Below are 12,648 nucleotides of genomic sequence, written 5' to 3'. Positions count from 1 at the left end.
AATTTGCCTATTCCACAATTTCCCACCTCCTTTTCTCACATCTAGAATTCCCTCCCCATCCTCCAATTTTGGCCTTAATAAACATTTATCAAAATTGAATTGAACATAGACATCTTATCTCCCCATTCAACCCTTCTACTACTTTGCACATAAAATGGTGGTGAAATCAAAGTAAGTGAATTTTTAAAACTAAATTAGGCACCTTTATTTTGTGGATTATTAAATGCATATCTGTGGCTGAAAGTGAGGTGAAACATTTCATGACATTCAAGATCTTGTCCAATCATATATATCCACGCTGGCATACTATTGCTGTCTGAATGCTGAGGATCTGAAAATCCCAAGGACAAAAAAAAAATTCTTTTTATCTAAAATAGATCTGAGGAAACCTTAAAGATTAAATTATATAAATGTGAAGTATCAACATCATCACTACCATAAATATCATTATCACCACCATCCCACCATCATCCTTCCTTCCTTCTCCAAGAAGCTGTTCTACTATAGAATTGGTTATAAATGCTATAAAGGAAATCTCCCCTCCTAATTCTCAGAGTATCATCTGTAACTACCTCCCTTTTACTTTATCTTATGCCTGCATTATGTAAATGAAAGAGTATTATGTTAGTTAATATGACCCAGAGATTAATTGGTAAGATACAGAATAACTGGAGAAAGGCTGAATGCAGAAACTGAGAGTGGGAGAGGGAGGGAGGGAGAAATGGTATGAACAAAATTAGCTAAGAAGTGTCAGTCAAGGCCATACTCAGAAAACTGGAGTTTAGAAAATGAAGGCAAAAACCCTTGAAATCAAGCATTTAACAAGCATTAATCAGAGTGCTTACTAGGTTCCAGTCACTGTACTAAAACCTAGAGATACAAAAACAGAAGTGATACATTCCCTGCCCTCAAGGTGTTTACATTCCCTCACTGGATGTATAATACATACAAAAGAAATAAAAAATACCTTTGAGTATACTAGCATCTGGGATTTGGGGAAGAGGAGGGAAGAATCAGCAAAGCTTTCATCTAGAAGTGTCAGCAGACAGTGGGTCAAATCCATGGGTGAGGTAAGAATGCTTTTCTTTTTAACTTTTAAAAAATGTTTTATTTTTATTTTATTATTTATTATATTTGTTATTTTATTTTAAAATATAAAAAAAATATTCTTAGTTCATAAGTGGCTCTCTGGCCACTAATTTGCCCCAAACTAATCAACAAAGAGTCACTTGAACAGAGTTCTGAAGCCTCCCATTCAACCCCTTCCCCCTATCCACTCAGCTGAAGACCTCATCTTATACTTTGCTGAAAAATGTGAGGGGCCTCATGGAGAATTCCATTTTCTCCCTTCTTCCTCTTCTCAGATCTATCAGAAATCATCCTCCACTGATTCATTCTTCACTCCAATCTCTGATGAAGAGGTAGCCCTTCTGCTTGCCAAGGTCCACCCCTAAAAATGAACCCTTTACCCCACTCCCTATAATCTTCTCCAGGAGACTGACCCCATTCACGATGCCCATGCCTTCTCATCTTTGATCTCTATCTACTTAGTTCCTTTCCCACTGCCTACACATATGCCCATTTCTCCCAAGTTTAAAGAACTCTCATTTAATCCTATCATCTCACACAAGATATTGTTTCTACTGCCCTTCTTAATGAAACTTCTTGAAAAAGGAAGAATTGGAGTACATCCAATTCCTCTCTTCTTACTCTCTTCTAAAAACACTCTGCAATTGGGCTTCCAACCTCATCATTCAAGTGGAACTGCTGTCTTCCAAAGTTACCAATTATCTCTTAATTGTCAAAGTCATTAGGTCTAGGAGGAAAAAAAAATGCATGTAAGCAGGGCAGCTTTGAAAGACACAGGTGAATTTATTATATACCTTTTAAAAAAAAGTTTTACATATACAATCTTCTTTGTATGTTCTCATATGGAAATGTCCGTTTTATTTAATGTTTATTAAGTTCAGAGGTTCCAAAGGTTTGTCATGCTGGGGTGGGAGTGGGGATAAGTTCCCACTCTCTATAAAATGCTCCAATAGCGTGCGTCTCAAATAGCCTCTGACAACCGAAGCCCAACTCCTGGCCTTCTCATGGCAGAACTGTTTCCACTAACAGGAGAAGGGACGAAGGCGAGTAACTGGCATCTTAAAACCAGTCGCTTCAGGCAGGTGGGGCTCGGTAGCCTTGGCAGGCAACCCACCTAGGGGAAGGAAACCCTGATTTTAAACCTCCGCTGCCTTGTGGCTATACCCATATATAGGAAAGGCTTCTGGAGTTAACCCCGAGGAAAAATCAGGAGTCGGAGTCCCTTAGGCAGTTAGATGCTGGACATCACATCCCTCTGGCAACTCCTGCGATGGCACTGGTGCCAAACTGTATTGGCTCTGCCTCTCTTTTGGATCCACCAGTGTCGTGGAGAGGGAAAACCTGCTGCATGGGCAACAGCTTGTTTTCCATATTGATCCGCCCAGGCTAGCGCCCTGAAGAGGACACTCCAGCTACTCCTCATGGGGTAGATACAACATGGGATGTGGCAGTTACAGGTTATAAGTCATTCAAGAGCTGCGGCTCCCATATTGGACTGCAGAGCCACACTGTGCCCTGTGGCTCTTCAAGGCGCTGATCCATGGTCATCTGCGACTGGTGGAGGCTTACTACTATTAAGTTCAGAATCTAACTAATTTTTCCTTTTCGACCTCTCTGTAGCATTTATCATGGTTGATTGCCTTCTCCTGGATATTCTTTCTTTCCTCTCTGGATTTTCATTATTTCTCTCTCTTGGTTCTCCTCCTGTCTGATTACTCCTCATTTTCTTTTGGTGACTCATCATCCATATCACACCTTTTAGATGTCAGTATTGCCCAAGGAGCTGTCCTAGGCTGCTTCTTTTCCTGCCCCATCCTCCTTCTCTTGATGACCTCATCAAGTCCAATGAGTTTAATCATCATTCCTATACAGATGTCTTACATATCTATATATGTTATTGTTCAGTTGTTCAGTCAAGTCCAACTATTAATAACCCTATGGATATACTGTCTATGGGGTTTTCCTGGCAAAGATATTGGAGTGGTTTGTCATTTCCTTTTCTAATGGATTAAGGCAAAGAGTGACTTTCCCAGCTAGTAGGTCTTTGAAGACAAATTTGAACTCAAAATATCCTGACTCCAGCACTAGCAATCTAGCCACTGAATCATCTAGGGGGCCTTCAATATATCTATATATGTCAGCTATGTTCTCTCTCTTGAGTTTTAGTACCCTCATCACCAATAACCTATTTGACCTCTCAAACTGGATGTCCATTGCAGAGGCATCTTAAACTCAACACATCCAAAACAAATTTCACTCTTTTCTCCAAATGCTCCCCTGTTCCAAAATCCCCTTTGTCCAAGGCACCACCATCATTCCAACATCTCAAGTTCATAATCTTGGCATTGTTCTCAAGTCTTCATTCTCTTTCACTCCACAAATCTTGTCAAATCTTGCCGCTTCTATCTCTATAACATCTTTCAAATCTGACGCACTTCCACAATCTTAATTCAAGCCCTCAACCTCTCTCATCTAGATTATAACAGCCTCCTAATTGTTCTCCTGCTTCAAATCTCTCTCTACCCCAATCAATTTCACACACTGATGCCAAAGTGGTATTCCTTAAATCCAACTCTGACTATGTCACTCCCCAACTCAAACTCCCTATTCTATTTAGGAGAAAATATAAATTATTCTATTTAGCTTTTAAAGTCCTTCCCAATGTAGCCCCAGCATATTTTTCTAGTTTCATTCTACCATTCTCCAAGTACCCTGTGATCCAGCCAAATTGGACTTCTCTTTGTTCCTCAAACATGACCCTCCATATTTCCTATCTTTTCATTGGCTCTCCTTTATACATGGAAGGAAGGAAAGAACATTTATTAGGTACTTATTATGTGTTAGACACTGTCCTAAGTGCTTTAGTAATATCTCATTTGATCCTCAAAACAACACTTGTAGGGGCAGTTAGGTGGTGCAGTGGATAGAGCACTGGCCCTGGAGTCAGGAGTACCTGAGTTCAAATCCAGTCTCAGACACTTAACACTTACTAGCTGTGTGACCCTGGGCAAGTCACTTAACCCCAGTTGCCTCACTAAAAAAAAGCAAAACCCACACAAAAAACAAAAACAAACAAACAAAAAAACCAACACTGGTAGGTACTATAATTGTGCCCATTTGACAGTTGAAGAAACTAAGGCAAACAAATTAAAGTGACTTGCCCACGGTCACACAGCTAGTATCTGAATCTGGATTTGCACTCATGGCTTTCTGACTCCAGATACAGCACACTCTATCTATCCCCTGTGGAATCTAGCTGCTAGGCTCTCTCGTCAACTCTACATCATAGAATCCTTCTCTTCCTTCAAGACTCAGGTCAAGTATCACCTTCTGCATGAAGCCTTTCCTGATTTCCCCAATTGCTAGTATCTTCTCTTTTATAATTAAGCTCTTTTATATTTAATTATCTATATATTTGGTGGCAGCTAGGTGGTACAGCGGATAAAGCACCGACCCTGGATTCAGGTGGACCTGAGTTCAAATCCGGCCTTGAACACTTGACACTTACTATCTGTGTGACCCTGGGCAAGTCACTTAACCCCCACTGTCCCACAAAACAAAATCTATATATTTGTGTGCTTTTTGCATAGCCATTAGAATGCAGCTTCCTTGTGAGTTCATTGAATTTATCAGGAAACCTAACACATTACCTGGCACTTAGTAGGCACCAAATAAGTGCTTGCTGATTGCTCAGCTATTGATCTTAGCATACATGAGCTCAATTATCATCTATATTCAATCTATTCTGATTGATATATCTAGCTCTAGTCTCTCTCCTGGCTCTAATCCCACATCATCAACTACCTATTGGAGGTTTCAAACTGGATGCCCCAAAGGTATCTTAAATTGCAGTATGGAAGTCATTATCTTCCCAATCACCACTCCTAAAGCCCACCATATTCCTTCAAACTTGGCTATTACTGTTGAGGGCACCACTATCCTTGCCATCAATTAGGTTTGCAATCTCTCTCTCTCTCTCTCTCTCTCTCTCTCTTTTTTTTGCAGGGCAATGAGGGTTAAGTGACTTGCACAGGGTCCCACAGCTAGTAAGTGTCAAGTGTCTGAGGCCGGATTTGAACTCAGGTCCTCCTGAATTCAGGGCCAGTGCTCTACCACCTAGCTGCCCCCTAGGTTTGCAATCTCAATGTCATCCTTGATTCCTTATTCTCACTCATTTCACATATCTAATCAGCTGCCAAATCTTATTGTTTCTGTTTCAACAACATTTCTCATATGTGTCTTCTTCTCTCCTTTGACACTACCACCACTTGGGTGCAGGGCCTCATCATGTCATGCCTGGACTACCTCAATAGGCTACTAGTATGACAGCCTGCCTCAAGGCTCTTCCTACTCTACAGAGTTGCCAAAGTGATTTTGTTAAGGTATATGTCTATAACGATGTCAATCCTTAATAGATAAATTTCAATGGCTCCCTATTACTACTAGGATTAAATCTAAACTCTTCTATGTGACATTTAAATTTCTTTACATCCTGGGACTTTACTATTTTTCCAGTATTCTTACATGTTAAGCTCCTTTCATGACCTTCTATGACCTAGAAATACTAAATTCCCATTGCCTGGAATGCTCTCTTTTCTAATCTCTGCCTCTTAAAATCCCTGACTTCCTCTAAGAGTCTACTCAAGGGCTACCTCCCATAGGTGATTTTGGCTGATATCTGCCCCTCTCCCCAGCTCCTATTGCCTTCTTTTCTTTCTTTCTTTCTTTTTTTTTCAGGGCAATGACGGTTAAGTGACTTGCCTAGGGTCACACAGCTAGTAAGTATCAAGTGTCTGAGGCCAGATTTGAACTCAGGTCCTCCTGAATCCAGAGCCAGTGCTCTATCCACTGTGCCACCGTGCTGCCCCCTTGCCTTGTTTTCTAATGTTTTCTTCTATCCACTCCATATATATCATCAGTTGATGCATGTGTTGTCTACCACATTAGAATTTTTGCCTTTTTGGTTTTTGGTTTTTTCCTAACTGGAAGACTTAGCATAGTGCTTATAAACATTTAAGAAATGAAAGAGGAAGAGGTAGGGAGGGAGTCTGTACCAGACATGGGAGGGATAGTGAGTGAAAATACAGAGGTAGGAAACTGAACAGCATGTGTACAGAATAGTAAGTCAGTACAGATTCTTCGTGAATTCAGGTCCAGCACTCTATCCACTGTAGCTGTTATTGAGTCATTTCAGTCATGTCCAACTCTTTGTGACCCCCTTTGGCATTTTCTTGGAGTGATTTGCCATTTCCTTCTTCCAGCTTATTTTACAGATGAAGAAACTGAGGCAAACATAATTAAGTGATGTAAGTAAATCTGAGGCCAGATTTGAACTCAGGTCTTCATGACTCCAGACCCAGCATTCGGTCCACTTTATCACCTAGAAGCCCTATACTGTCAGAAGTACTTAGAGGGAAGTAATATATAAGAATAATGGACAATAAGAAGGATAAAAAATAGAAAAAAAGGATAGAAAAGTATTTGTTGAGGGGGGGGGAAGGATACAGAAGTGAGTGGGGAGTTACTTTAAGCCTGCCTGCTCTCCCCTCTTTCATCTGTTCCTCTGAGTGCTAACTACTTCATGTTACCTCCTGACTAAGAGTCAAGGGGTTAACAGCACCATCAGCTGCCAACAGCCTAGACATTACTTAGCAACTCATCTCCAAAGTAGGTAGAGTGTCCTTCCACTTCTGAGATAGCTGTCATCTCTGAGGCCTCAGGGAACAGCATCTGGTCCCTGTCTCACAAATGGGATTTGAGCTCACTTAATCGAAAAGGAAGAGGTGGGAAGAAGGGCAATAAAAAGAATCATGAAGGTTCAGTTAATTCATCAAGAAACTAGAAAGTTACAAAATTCCTCTAGATATAACAAAACACTCATTCTACAGCTGCAGAACACAAGAAAACCCTCCAAAATTTTTCCTTCAGGAACTGCAGGCTTTCACCACTTGTTGGAATCATGGCTGTTCATCTCATCATTCAAAGAGAGTGCAGAGATCATCTAATCCAAATCCATTCCTTGAGGATGGACCCCTTTTATAATATGTGTATCAAGTGGCTATCCAGATATCTGTTTCCAGTAATAGGAAACTCATTCCTTGCACCTCTTGAGAAGCGACACATTCCATTTTCAGACAGTTCTCATTATTAAGTTTTTCCTAACTTAGAGCCAAAATCTTGCTGTCTACAACTTCCAGCCACTGGTTCTAGCTCTGCCCTCTAGGACCAAGGAGAACACATTCCTTCAATTAAGCCAAGTAGCATGGTTTCAAATGCCCTTACCATCTTGATTACCCTTTCTAGATATGTTCTAGATATGAATGCTTCTTCTAAAATGTGACGCACAGAACTGGGCACAATACTCTATAACCTCAATGGACAAAAAGATGGTAACATCATTTGGGGTCAATGAGTCTTGGAAGAAAGAAGTTTTCTTTTACCCAGATTACCATTATTTTTTATTTGGAATTTTATTTCCCCCAAATTACATGTAAAACAATTTTTAACATCCATTTTAAAAAATTTGTGTTCCAAATTCTCTTCCTTCCTCCTTCCCCACCACCCCTTTAAGAAGGCAAGCAATTCAGTATAAATTATACATGTGCAGTCATGCAAACATTCCCATATTAATCAGCTTTTACCTAAATTATATTCTCCCTACATTCAGAAAGTAAGATGTTCACAGGCATGTTTGAAAACCTGAGAGACAACATTATGGAATACATAGAATGGTGGGTTTGGAGTAAAAATAAAATCTGAATTTGAATACTGGTTCTGCCACTCATTAACTATGTAACCTTGAACAAGACATGTCACCTGCTGAACCTCAGCTTCCTTGGAGAAGATTTGGACTGGATGACCTATAAGGTCATTTCAATTTCTTACAAATGTCATCCACTAACATATGTACTTTCATCTTCTCTTCAGATAATTTTCATTAGATCATCTATCTGGACTTCAGAGGCCATTTTTAGTTCAACTCCCTCATTTTAAAGATGAGGAAACTGAGTCTCTGAGAGGATAAGTGGCTGACCTAAAGTCATGCCCATGGTCAAGTATCATTGATGGAATTTGAACCCAGGTCCCCTGATTTTTTGTTTGTTGGTTTTTTTGTTTTTTGCGGGGCAATGGGGGTTAAGTGACTTGCCCAGGGTCACACAGCTAATAAGTGTCAAGGGTCTGAGGCCAGATTTGAACTCAGGTCCTCCTGAATCCAGGGCCAATGCTTTATCCACTGCACCACCTAGCTGCCCCCCAGGTCCCCTGATTTTAAAGTTGATACTGTTCACACTTTTGCACAGAAAAGGACCTCAGAGATCATTTAGTCCAGGGGTCCTAAACCAGTCACAGACTGATCTAGAAGTCTGGTAAAGAGAGAACCTTTTCAGAACAATGCTTTTAGATGAACAAAATAAAACACATAGGATTAAAAATGAAACTAAAGATCAGAAGAAATAAAGATATATTTTGTCCTATCTGAGTTTATTGAGCCTCTGAAATCTATCCATGGAACCCAAATTAAGTTAAGAACCTGATTTAGCTCAACGCCCCCATTTGACAAATTCTTTATTTCCCACATGTCCCTCCTGGCTATACTCTGGACTTTATCAAGCTCCCACAAACCTCATCTCCCTGAAGGATCACAACAACCCTGGAACTCACATCTCATCAGTTCCCCTATGTCCCTGGGGCCCATTCCTCCCTCTGATTGGAAAAGGTAGAGAGCAGAGCTCTTTTCAGATCCACCATTTAAGGAGGGTACCTCCAACAGCCATATTTTCATTTCCCATGACTGCACTTCTCTGGACCTCATAATGCCTGTCTGTCTGTCTCTCTTTCACAAAGACACGCACGCACGCACGCGCGCGCGCATACACACACACACACACACACCAGGAGCCCACCCCTCAAAACCACCTCTTTTCCAGCTCCTTTTTGGATTGCCTTTCTCCCCTTCCTTCATCATATTAGTCCTTGAAGGCAGGGTCTGTCTTTTGCCTCTCCTTGTATTCCCAGCACTTAGCACAGTGCCTGGCACATAGTAGGTACTTAATGACTGACTGATAGATGGGACATGAAAGCCTCAGAGAGACAAAATGACAGTAGAAAGAGTGCTAGACCTTGAGTTAGGGAGATCCAAGGTTACTTTCTGCTTTAGACTCTTACTAGCTACTTGACCCTGGGCAAGTGACTTACCTTGTCTTCCTTAATTTCCTCATGCGTAAAAGGTAGAAAATAATATCGCCTACCCCCAAAGTTTACAATGAGGATGAACTTTACAATCCTTAAACTGTTATATAAATGAGAGCAGTGATGATGATGGTGGTGGTGATGATGGTGGTGATGAAGGCCAGAGAGGTAGTAAATGGCAGAGTTTGGATTCCAACTCTGGTTTTCTAACTCTTGATGCAGTACTGATGATACAATGCCCCCTTCCTTCCCCATCCACCCAAATATACACCTTACATAAAACCACCTGAGGCTGGCCACAGAAGATGGAAGTTGCAATGAGGAAGATGAGGTAGAAAGGGGTTGGAATTACCAAGCCTCTATCTTAGCTCTGCCAGAATTGAGAAAGTAATCAGTGTGCAGGGTCACCTTTAACTGGCCCTTACTTCCTGGCTCAGCTGCTGTGAATCCCCAATAGGGTTTTATTTTTTAAATTAATAAAAAGAGAAAGTGAGAGGGAGAGGTGCTAAAGATTGGCATATTGATTCAAGTGAGCACTAGCTCTACCATTGTAAGGGAGGGGGCTGGGAAACGTGGTATATAACAGCACAGTCTGACTATTGAACAGAAAAAACAATTGATTGGTGTCCAGGGACTCTTGGTGGGAAAGCAGAGAGGGAATTAGTAAAGAGGACAAGAGGCTGACTTCCAGAGCAGGACATAAGCCAGGAAATTGCTGTCTGTCTTTTCTCCACCCACCCTTTTTGGCCTCTCTCCCTCCCTCCTTCTCATGTACCCATTTGTTTCTCTTTTAAGTGATCTTGCTTTTGTGGCAATGGGTTTTACCAAGTAGTCCCCACCCCCTCTTGTCATTTGGAGGATGCATGACTGGCATCTAATGAAGAGATTGTTTGCCTGCAGCCAGTCACCCAGCCTGGAGAAAAAGAGGCAATGAGTGATTGAGGGGTAAGATTAAAAAAAAAGGTCTGGCAGCAGCAACCACCCTCAAAGGGATTTATTCAAAAGACTCCTATCTGTCCTCCCAAGTTAGTGAAGGAATACCACTCCTCTTCTCCATGCCTCTCCATTTAAAGGCACCTAGTTCAACATCCCAGACTTATCAGTTCAGAAGCAGACACAGCCAGATTTCCACACTTCTCTGGGGCATTTCTATAAGCAGCAGGAGCTTTTCCAGTCTTCTCTAAAGAACACCTCTGTGGTCCCATGGAGCTGTGCCCCTATCTGTTGCCTCTGTCAGTAGGGAAAGCTTGTTTGTGAAGATCAATTAAGCCCATGAAATAGAAAGTGGGACTACAACATAGCTTCCTTGGGACTGGGAGAAGAGGGAAAAGGCTCATTTGAGTTCTGGTATAAAACTAAGGGTCAATGTTATTCTATCAGCTGGAGAGGAGGGGGGGAGAGGGCTTAGGGAAGGATGAGGCATAAGAGGAATAGAAAAAAGGAGAGGAATTCACAAGGTGCTTTACAATTTACTCCAGATCACTCTCAAATAAAACTATTAACTTCCTACATGAAAATGGAAATCCTAGTTTGGTCAAATGTTGCACAATAAAAAGGTACCATTTAGGTAGGTACCATTGATTCTACTCATATTAAGTTGGAGAAGGGAATTTCTTTTTGGGTGTTAATTTTTTAAAATTTTAGGTCCAAATTCTCTCCATCCCATTCCCTTAATCATTGATAAAGCAAGAAATACAATACCCATTATACATATAAAATCACGTAAAACTTAATTCCACATTAGTCATGTTGGGAAAAAAGCAAGGGAAAAAAGGTGAAAAAAATATGCTTCAGTATGAGAAGGGAATTACAAGAAAGAGATGTGGTCCAAGGAAAGAAGGGCATTGGCATAATTATCCAATCTAATCCAACAAGCATTTGCTAATTATCAATTATGTGTAGGACTCTGTGATGAGGGCAACAGTTTAGACACTTGAAATTCTATGACCACTAGAATTCCAAAATCATCTTCCAATAACAGGGGTCTAGTACATGTGCAGACACTAGGAGCTTACTTAAAGGAGAGCCTTTAAGGTGAGTGCCTTAGAGACACTGTGGAGCATGCATACACATTCCATAACTGGTTCTGGTTGGCTAAGCACATGCTGAAGAAGAGGGTCATTGATGGGTTGTATAAGCATTCCAAAAGGTTTGTAAAAATCAGCCCTTTCCTCTTAGCCTCACTCAGTGATTCTTTCACTTATAGCCTCTAGTAAGTAACAATACTATAAGATGCTTCACGGGCATCTTCCATATGAACCTGTGAAAGAGCAAAGATCCTTGGCATCTACATTTGTTCTTTTATACTCTGTTGGATTGTATGGAGCCTAATTCATCTTATGTACTCAGTTTCAAAAGATGCAGAGGGTTCCTTAGCATCCCAGCATTCCAAGGTCTGTGCATTTATATTTAGCCCAGCCTTGATGCCCAAAAGAACAAGGAAAGATCTTCAGGAGAAATGGTCAAGACCTAGGCCAGCTGCAGACGAGACTAAGACTTATCTGGTAATCACATGACAACTGAACCTGAATGTACCAAGATTGAGGTTATGTTGAAAAGGAGCTAAGTTGAACTTATTCATCCTCAGGAGGAAGGTGTAGGAGAGAGTATTTCATTGAGGTGTATGTGGGAAGGAATTATGTCTGTTTTTTATACCTTTGAAGTAAATGTCTCTTTGTAAAAACCAATATATATTAAGTGGTTAAATAGAATTAGGCTGATAGTCACTGGCTCCTAATAATGGGAAGAACACAGCAAGTGGGAACTCAATCTGATGATGGCAGAGGAAAACCCCCCACAAAATCCTTCAGGGTACCCTAGAACCCTGAGGGGAAGATGTAGCAGCCTGGGTCTGGGAAAGTGAGTCAGGGAAGACATTACTATATTCTCTGTAGTTTAAAAAGAAAAGAAAGAAGAAACTCTACATAAAGATAGTTATTCATGAATATGCCATTGCATAGGACACTGTACTGGGAGGGGAAGGACTTTGAGATAGAGTATCAAGGTTTCTAGAAGTTGTATAGGCTACTCTTGATTATGCTCTATATATCACTGAAGATTATATCTTATGTATGCCAAAATATTTATAGCAACACTTTGTGGTATCAAAAACTATTTTTAAAAAAAGATGGGAAAATGTTGATTAGAGAATAGCTGAACAAACTATAAGTGTAATGGAATGTGAAGAATTCAGAGAAACTGAGGAAGATTTCTATGAACAGATACAAAGGAAAAATATACACAATAACCACAAAAATGTAAAAGAAAACAATACTTCAAGATATAAGAACTTAGGTCCAAACAATGACCTATTTTGATTTATGTGGAGACTCATAATGAGGCATGTCTCCCTACTTATGATGGAGACAA

At 40.6% G+C, this 12,648-nt stretch overlaps 1 protein-coding gene across 7 annotated transcripts in view; it reads right to left on the bottom strand.

Annotated features, from left to right (window-relative positions):
- RBFOX3 (RNA binding fox-1 homolog 3) overlaps nt 1-12,648 on the bottom strand; it is a 983,769-nt gene that overhangs the window by 720,798 nt on the left and 250,323 nt on the right. The gene's annotated exons all lie outside the window — the stretch shown is intronic.

This window comes from Dromiciops gliroides, chromosome 4, assembly GCF_019393635.1.
Source record: "Dromiciops gliroides isolate mDroGli1 chromosome 4, mDroGli1.pri, whole genome shotgun sequence".
NCBI classification, from domain to species: Eukaryota; Metazoa; Chordata; class Mammalia; order Microbiotheria; family Microbiotheriidae; genus Dromiciops; species Dromiciops gliroides.
Note: the sequence above shows the minus strand (reverse complement) of the source record. Positions and strands in the feature narration are given on the sequence as shown.